This window comes from Macrosteles quadrilineatus, unplaced genomic scaffold, assembly GCF_028750875.1.
Source record: "Macrosteles quadrilineatus isolate MER2022 unplaced genomic scaffold, UCM_ALF_1.0 Scaffold_8__2_contigs__length_117827958, whole genome shotgun sequence".
Taxonomy (NCBI): Eukaryota; Metazoa; Arthropoda; class Insecta; order Hemiptera; family Cicadellidae; genus Macrosteles; species Macrosteles quadrilineatus.
Genome location: NW_026542601.1, coordinates 93,915,434 through 93,923,935, shown reverse-complemented (window position 1 = coordinate 93,923,935; position 8,502 = coordinate 93,915,434). Strand labels below are relative to the sequence as shown.

The 8,502-nt window shown below is 37.5% G+C and overlaps 1 protein-coding gene across 1 annotated transcript in view; it reads right to left on the bottom strand.

Annotated features, from left to right (window-relative positions):
- LOC128999388 (beta-lactamase-like protein 2 homolog) overlaps positions 1 to 8,502 on the bottom strand; it is a 34,278-nt gene that overhangs the window by 7,255 nt on the left and 18,521 nt on the right. The window lies entirely within an intron of this gene.

Below are 8,502 nucleotides of genomic sequence, written 5' to 3'. Positions count from 1 at the left end.
GGAATAAACCCTTCATGCCAATGGTATGGTTTTGAAAATTAAAATTTCATTTGGTAGTGCATATATATATTTTTAAAATTAACACATTAGAAAGATTTTGGAAAAATGAAGTGAAAAAGTTAGTCGGCTACTAAAATTTTTGTTTGTTGGTCAGAGAAGTTTCGTCTGTGAGAAAGTTGTAGATAATCAAATATGCTTTAATGTTTGTATTTAACTTTTCTTTCTATCATGCTTAGTTTTGTTAAAATTTTGGGTTGAACAGAGTGACCAAGTCTCAGTTTTATGGCGCGGCGCGGCGAGTAGCGCTGCTCGCAACTGTAGTGTAGTATCGCATAGCTAATAATTAATGTAGGCCAACTGAATTATTTCAAGCATTTTAATATGCCTGTTGGTTATCCACAAGAATATTACTTTTGTATCAAATACTGCATGACTTAATGTCTTCATAATTATATACCGTAGTCTAAAACAAAAATTCCTTTTCCTTTTAGTTTTAATAATTTTGCTGTAGTTTATTATGAATTTTAAGTATGTGTTTTATTTACACGCTATTATGTAGTACTATGAGAAATAAAAATATTACTTCATTCATTCTGTTATTGCGCAACCATTAATAACTAATCCATTGATAATATTCTTGCAACAGACAATCGGAAGGCGGGGATACCGACAACTTTTAATTTAGCGCTCATCAACCAATAGTGGCGTGGCGACCACCATCTTCATTGAATTAGGTGGAATTAGCGAATAACTTAAATTAGCGACAACCTGTACCTTAATTAGCGTGCAGTTGTTCTTCTGTGTTGGCTGGTTTTTAGTGACAGTGGTTTTTATGTCAGATATCGATATTTTAGAAATAGCTGAAACTGTTTGTTTTTGTGGAATAAATAATTCGAAGGAAATAGTACCAAAATTTTTTTTGAGAATGAGCAATATATTTGTTAAATATCTACACGAAAGTAAAAAATACCAAAATAATAGCCACTTTAAAAATAGAAAAATGTCAATCCTTTCTTGAATAAAATAATTGTATTTATTGTTTTGTCAATTTTTACTTCGTATAGTAAACGTCATTATTTTAATGATAAAACAATAGCTTACATAGAAGCTGTAACTAAATAACATTGTAGATAGGATTTAAATTTTAAGTGTTTAACAATTAATAAATCATAGTGCAAATACGTAGAAGAGACGGAAGAAAACTACAATCATACGCCTACGTTCAATGTACCGTAAAAGGTTTTAATAAATATTGTATTACATTCTTGGATTGACACGAAATCCTCGTATAATTATTTACTTCTTTTCCTACACATCAGCGTTATCAGATATAAAACATCTAAATTAATAGATAATTCGCGTGCTTGTTCCAATCCTCCGCGGCGCGAGCGCGAGCATTCAGTGGTGTAGCGTAGCAGTAGCCATCCAGCCATCCGATGCGGTGTTGCCACTTCGAACGCCGCGGCCTGTAGTTAAAGGGGGCCGTGGCCGGGCCCACTCAAAATAAACACTAAAGTATATTTTTAAATTCTTAATATTTTGTTTGGTTGATATTATTCAATAAACTGCGATGTAAATTAATTTTGAACTTTCAATGGGTCATAACTTTTGTTGAAATACAATGCAATAATCTCTTAACACATTGGAGGGCCACAGATTTCGGGCCCTTCTAGCCACCATAAGAACGTAATGGACAAGGCAACGCCAGTCGTCGGCGCTTGACTATCACGGAACAATGCATTGGTATATGGAGCAGAAGGGCCGATTTGAGCTGGCCCACTGGACGTTTATTCTCAATATTATCGCTGGGAGTGCTGAGCGCTAGTGTAGCATTGTTTACATCCCGATTCCCGCCGCCCGTGTATGTTGTACACCAACCGGCAAACAGGATGTAGTTGTATGAAATATTTTATTAATTAGTAAGTTAACACTTTTAGTTAGTTTCGTAATATTATTACAGATTTATTAGAGTACCGGTAGCCATAATACGATTGTGTCGGTTTTAAGTTAGTGATCATTTAAATTTAAAGGTATGATGATGGCGTGGTGATGTTATTGTGAAGTGGGTGTCCGTGGTTCAAAAATGGGGTTAGGCCTACTTCAACGGTACTGCAATCTTCAGAATTGTGAGTTATTATTAAAAAATCCAGTTTTTGCCATGATTTCAATTGTAAATTTACAGACTAATTGTATGTTTGTAGATAGATAGTTTTGAGCAGGCCAATGCCTATATTAGTTTTGAATTATTTACCATTTCAATTACACGTTTAGTAGACGAGTAGAGTAGATAACAGATAACTTAGACCTACTAAGTAAAATACTTGAAGTAGTCTACTAAATTAATAGAATTATACAGTAGTTATACTTTCAGCAAAATATTAGTTATATTTTAATATTATTAACTCACAGTTGTGATGATTGACACATGGTAGGCCTAACTTAATTTCGTTTAATTTTAGCTTTTGAAAATGAAGTGGATAATCTTTTAACATTAAACTTTTCTAACCTCGCTCTACCATACCTCATTCTACTGATCGTGTAGCTAGGACCTAGGATCAGATCAGATGGAGCAGTTTATCAATTACGACAAACTCGCGATAAACCAACGTTTTCAATACTTAGCTGAAGAAAATAACGTACCATTTTTTAACCAGCCCAACATCTAATCAGGTGCCTCAAATGATAAAAACCCATCTATATTATGTCAAAAATAGTATTATGTCAAAAATAATGTCCTTCAGGTAGCCTAAAAACACGTTTTAAAGCTTTTATTTTTTTTTCCCGGGGGAGGACCCGGACCCCCTTCCTCCTTAGGGGTATTCCATACCCCCCAGACCCCCCGAAACGATCCAACCCCGCAATGTCCCACCACAGGCCCACCCTACTGTTCAGGTGAAGCGCCGTCACTGGTAGCTATCTTGTATTTTGGTTGTGGTTTTAGACTGAGTTTGTTTTAAAACTGTAAGGGAATTGGGGTATAATGATATTGAGTGGGTGGGGTTTTGTTTGAGGTATTTTGCTACTATGGAAGTTGGATTTTTGTAATGACTAGTGTTGTGCTGGTGCTCTTTAAAACACTGGGAAAATGACCTGTTTGTGTAGCCAAGGTATTGTTTGGTACAAGGGGGATTGCGATTGCAGGTTATTTTGTATATTAGACGGCTCTGTCCTTTTCTATTCGGCAGGCTGTACTTCCTTCATTGTTGTTAAATGGTATAGGAGTGTTTTGTTCTTGATTTGGCATGCGGGTGTGTAGCTGGCTTTTTGAAAGCTCTGCCACTTTTTTCTTATATTTTGTTAGTGCATTTGATTGGAACATATTTTGGGTTTGGAGTTCCGTTTAGGTATGCCAGGGCACCTTATTAACTGCCGGACAGAAGTTTTTGTTTAAGTACAGTGGCTTAAAATTATTAATAACGGAAATCGAGTTTCAGCCACTTTAATATTTATTTTTTCCATTAAAATACATAAAATTAGTAGTTAATTTGGATGTATGGATGTATGTTTGTGACAAGTAAACGTGAAAAATAGTCGGATTGGGCTGAAATTTGGCATGATGATAGCTCACATTCCCGATTAACATATAGGCATATTCTTATTTCAAAAATACTTTCGGGCTCCGCCCCAGTGGCTCTGCAGTTCCCCATGTTAACCTTATGAGTATTCATATTTAAAGGGAATTAAAGAATTTATTCAGCTGTTTCAACTAAAAGAGTTGGTTCTGTGATATGCAAAAGCATTAAAAAGTTATAAGATTTACCAACAGGGAGCAGCACTATTATTATTTTCCATTATTATTATGAAAACAGCTAATTTTAACTAAGCAGCAACAAAAAAAAAAACTGTGATAGGCAATGAGAACTGTCAAAGTAGGATTGTTTACATTTATGATTATTTTTATGAATAATTTGTGATATTTTACGAATTTTTTGAGCGGAGCGAGCGAAGCTCTTATACGTCGACTCTTATGCATTTCGTAATACGCAAACTCCTCCTAGACGGATGAATCAATCGTTTTCAAATTTTGCATGGTGATAGAGACCATATCGGTGAGTGCCAACATCTATTTGGCGTTAAAAAAGTCTCTCAGGAATCCGCCCCACTGGGTCTCAAAGTTTCAATGTAATCCTTATGGAAGCAGTATTTGACACATAAACAAAAACATATGATCAGCTGTTGACTTTTGAATGCAGTAGATGAAGAAATAGCTGATAGCATTAACCCATTCACTTATGATTTTTTTTTACCCGCCTAGGCCAAAACAAACGAATTTGTTGTGGCTAGTTTCATTCATTTCTGATTTAATTTTTTTTCAGGCAACATTTACTATTTATATGCAAGATATTATTATTTTCTTATTCAAAATTAAATGTAGATTCAAAATATATAAATATTTCCCAAAAAAATATAACTATAATTTTTTATTATACCATATAAAAATAAAATAAAAAAATAAAAAAATTAAAAAAAACTTTTTTATTGGTAATTTTTAGCTACATAGGGCTCATATATGTTTTGGAACTAGTCTATAATACTGTATGACACTTATAAAAACTCACCAAATGTCAAGCAAAGTTCATTTTGGTGTGGTATGCCTTGAAACACTCTGGCATGTGAAGTGCGACAAGGCAGAGCTCACACTCCCATCGGCTGTCACTGCGCTTTCCCTGGGCACTACACACCTTACATCTTCTTGAAGGTGTTTGTTTGACTTCATTTGGAGGAATAGGCCTAGGAAAATGTCCCCAAGTTGCTGCCTGGAGCCTCAGAGGTGTTTCTGAGTTGGATGATCGTCCTCTTCGATTGTACGGTGGCAGTTGTCGCGACTCAAACATTTGCTTGACAAACCTCTCCTTGAACTCACTGAACCCCAATTTTTTTCTGGTTAATTTTTTGAACACTACATAAGAGTTAAAAAGGCCAATGTCCATTATGTAAAAGAAGATCTTCTTGTATCCCTTAGCATACCTCCTCATACTAGGAAACGACGCTAATTGCTGATCCTCGCGGTCAATTCCACCCATTGAACGATTATAGTAGATCACTGGTTCTGGCTTTGTTATAATTTCTTGGGTAACTCTGTCTTTCTTGCCAGTTGATCTTTTGTCAGCTTTTTGATGAAAGGTAGACAAAATGCAAACTTGCTTCTTGTCCTGCCACCTTACTGCTAACATATCGTGGCTATAGGCTGTCTCGTAGTCGCCCAACTTAAGTTTACCCTCTTTGAAGCTCTCTGGCATGTTTGATCTCCACCAGTTAGCTGTTCCAATTACATTGAAACCTATTTGCTTAAGTCTATAGAAGAGAAGAGGTGAGGAGTACCAATTATCAATTGTCAGAGTATGTCCTTTTCCTGCCAAATCTTTTGTCATTTCAACGACTATCGCCTCACTCGTTAACAGCTTTTCCTCCTGTGTAGAATCCCCACTTCCTTCTTCAACCGGTACATTTTCTTTGACTTCAGCTCCAGTATAGATCTTAAATTTAGAACAATAACCACTTCCAGATTCACAACACTTGTAAAACTTTATGCCAAATCTGGCTCTCTTCTTGGGATTAAATTGGACATAGCCCAACCTCCCTCGGAACTTCATAAGACTCTCATCGACAGCTATGTTTTCATCAGGTATGTACAGATGGGAAAACTTCCTGTTCATGTACTCAATAACGTACCTTAACTTCCACAGTTTATCATTCACAGGTTTCCTATTATTGTCTGTAAGGTGGAAAAATGTGGACAGTAGCAAAAAACGGCGGAATGGCATCACTTTACGAAAAAAAGGGGTCTCAGTTACAGCATTAGGCGACCAGTATGATTGTATGGTTCTTTTTTTTACAAGCGACATAAGGACACACAGTGTATAAAAACAAGCCATCTCATCTGCAGTTGTGTCAAACCATTCTGAGTATATAGTTTTTCCTACCCCGCCTGCTTCGTTCTTTTTCTTAATTGTTTCTTTGGCATAATTATTAGTCTCTGTTGCAACATGTTGCCAAAAGTCATTATCAAGAAACGCATTGAAAACATCTAATTCAGAGGGAGCTGAGCCTAAACTTCTAGCCAAACTTGCTCTAACACCAGGACAACCAGTAAAAGGGATTTTATTTATTATATTACTTTCTATGGTACTGGTCCACTGCCAACCCTCCTTTTTCTTCTTTTTTGGTGGAGCTGTATCGTTACTAGTTTGAGTTTTGGACCTTTTAGTAGGCTTAGATGGTTGTGAAATAGCTTTTTTTCCTATAGGCCTACCTCTTCCTCTAGACCTGCCCCTAACAGGTTTACTTTTAGGCCTAGGGTCAGGAAAGCTAGGGTCGTCAGCTTCCTCACTCGGTGTAGGTGAGAGGGCAGGCTTGATTGAAGATGCAAGCTGGTCAAATAATTCAGGCCTAATAGGCAAATCTAAATCAGATTGGACATTTGGAGGGGTCATAGGCCTATGCCTGCCACTATCTATATCATTTATAGGACTAGAGTCAGGGAAACCAGGGTCGTCAGCTTCCTCACTCGGTGTAGGCGAGAGAGAAGGCGCGCTCATACTACCGCGGTATAACCGATCAAGAAACTGGACTGATTTAGGCAATTCTTCATCACGTGATGGAGAAGATACATGCTGATCAAATATTTCAGGCCTACTAGACAAATCTGAATTATATTGGACAGTAAGGGCATCTGGAGGGGTCATAGGCCTAGCATAGCTGCAAGAAGGCTGTTCAAGCAACAACTGGTCACTTTCTAATGGCCTAGGCCTAACACAATTAGTATTATGTTCTGGGGAAACTGTGGTCTCATAATCAATAGGCGTATTAGACTTATTACTCACTTGAATTCTGCTCCCTTCCAAATCATCATCATCACTCCAACCACTCTCCTCAAACAAGTCACAATCACTGTCACTGTCACAATCCCCTATAAGTTTTATGATGTCACTTTCATCTAACTCTTTTCCACATTCATCCACGAATACCAAGTTATTTTGAAGACTCATCGTATTATACAAAAGCTTTTCAATTGAATAATATAGTAAAACAAGATACTGTAGCTCAATCTTTATCACGACGAAGTGAAACACGACATGATAGGCCTAATAACTCAGTCATTATAACGACGAAAAAGTAAAATACTGATAAAAACTTACACTAAGTAAATTCTATAACTTATTTTATAAGATAACTACACTTTTCAATAAAATAATAAAGTAAAACAAGGCTCTAACACAATGTTTACATCGTCGAAGTAAACACAACAACGTATCAGCTGTGAAACCAGAGTAGACGTCGTCAGCTGCTAAGTTGCACCATTTCAACTTCAGTTTTTTTGCCGATTGGACTGGACTGAGATGACGAAAATATAACCAAAAGAAAGCCTGGAAATCATAGAACAAGAAGCATATGCGATCTATTGGATTTCTGGGGAACTAACTCGGCACAAACAGGTTTTAATAGCGGACGGCGATTCGCCGTCGCTTCACACAATGGCTAACGGGAGCGCGACGGCGGATCGCCGTCGTTGTAAGCGAAGGGGTTAATCCACAGATATTAGAACAGAAACGGTATGGATCATAAATATAATCAAATGACGACACTAGCTTGAGGTCCGTGACGTAGGAAGTGGTGAAGGAAGTGGTAAAGGAGAGCAGTCTGGAGTGTGGAAACTGTTTATGACGATTAGATTTAGGTATCTGCATTCCTAAAATTTTATAGGAAGGGAGGAAAACTGGTCCGCGACGTAGGAAGTGGTAAAGGAAGTAGTCAAGGCGAGCTGTCCAGAGTGTGGGGACTGTTTATAACGATTAGATAAAGGTAATATTAAAGGCATTCCTAAAATTCTATGGGAAGGGAGGAAAAGGGGTCCGCGATGTAGGAATTGGTGAAGGAAAGAGTCAAGGCGAGCTGTAGGGAGTGTGGAACTGTTTATGACGATTATATTAAGGTATCTGCAATCCTAAATGTGATTGGAAGGGAAGGAAACCGCGACGTAGGAATTGGTGAAGGAAGTAGTAAAGGTGAGCTGTTCGGGTTATGGAATCTGTTTATGACCCTTAGATAAAGGTATTTGCAATCCTAAAATGCTATGGGAAGGGTGGAAAACAGGTCCGCGACGTAGGAAGTGATGAATGAAGTAGTCAAGGCTAGCTGTCCGGAGTGTGAGAAAACTGATTATAAAGATTAGATTAAGGTATCTACAAACCTAAAATGCTATGGGAAGGGAGGAAAACAGGTCCGCGACGTATGAAGTGGTGAAGGAAGTAGTCAAGGCGAGCTGTCCGGAGTGTGGAAACTGTTTATGACAATTAGATTAAGGTATCTACAAACCTAAAATGCTATGGGAAGGGAGGTAAACAGGTCTGTGACGTAGGAAGTGACGAAGGAAGTAGTAAAGGCGAGTTTTTTGGAGTGTGGCAACTGTTCATAACGATTAGTTTAAGGTATCTGTAATCCTAAAATGTTATGGAAAGGGAGGGAAACGGGTCCGTGACGTAGGAAGTGGTAAAGGAAGTA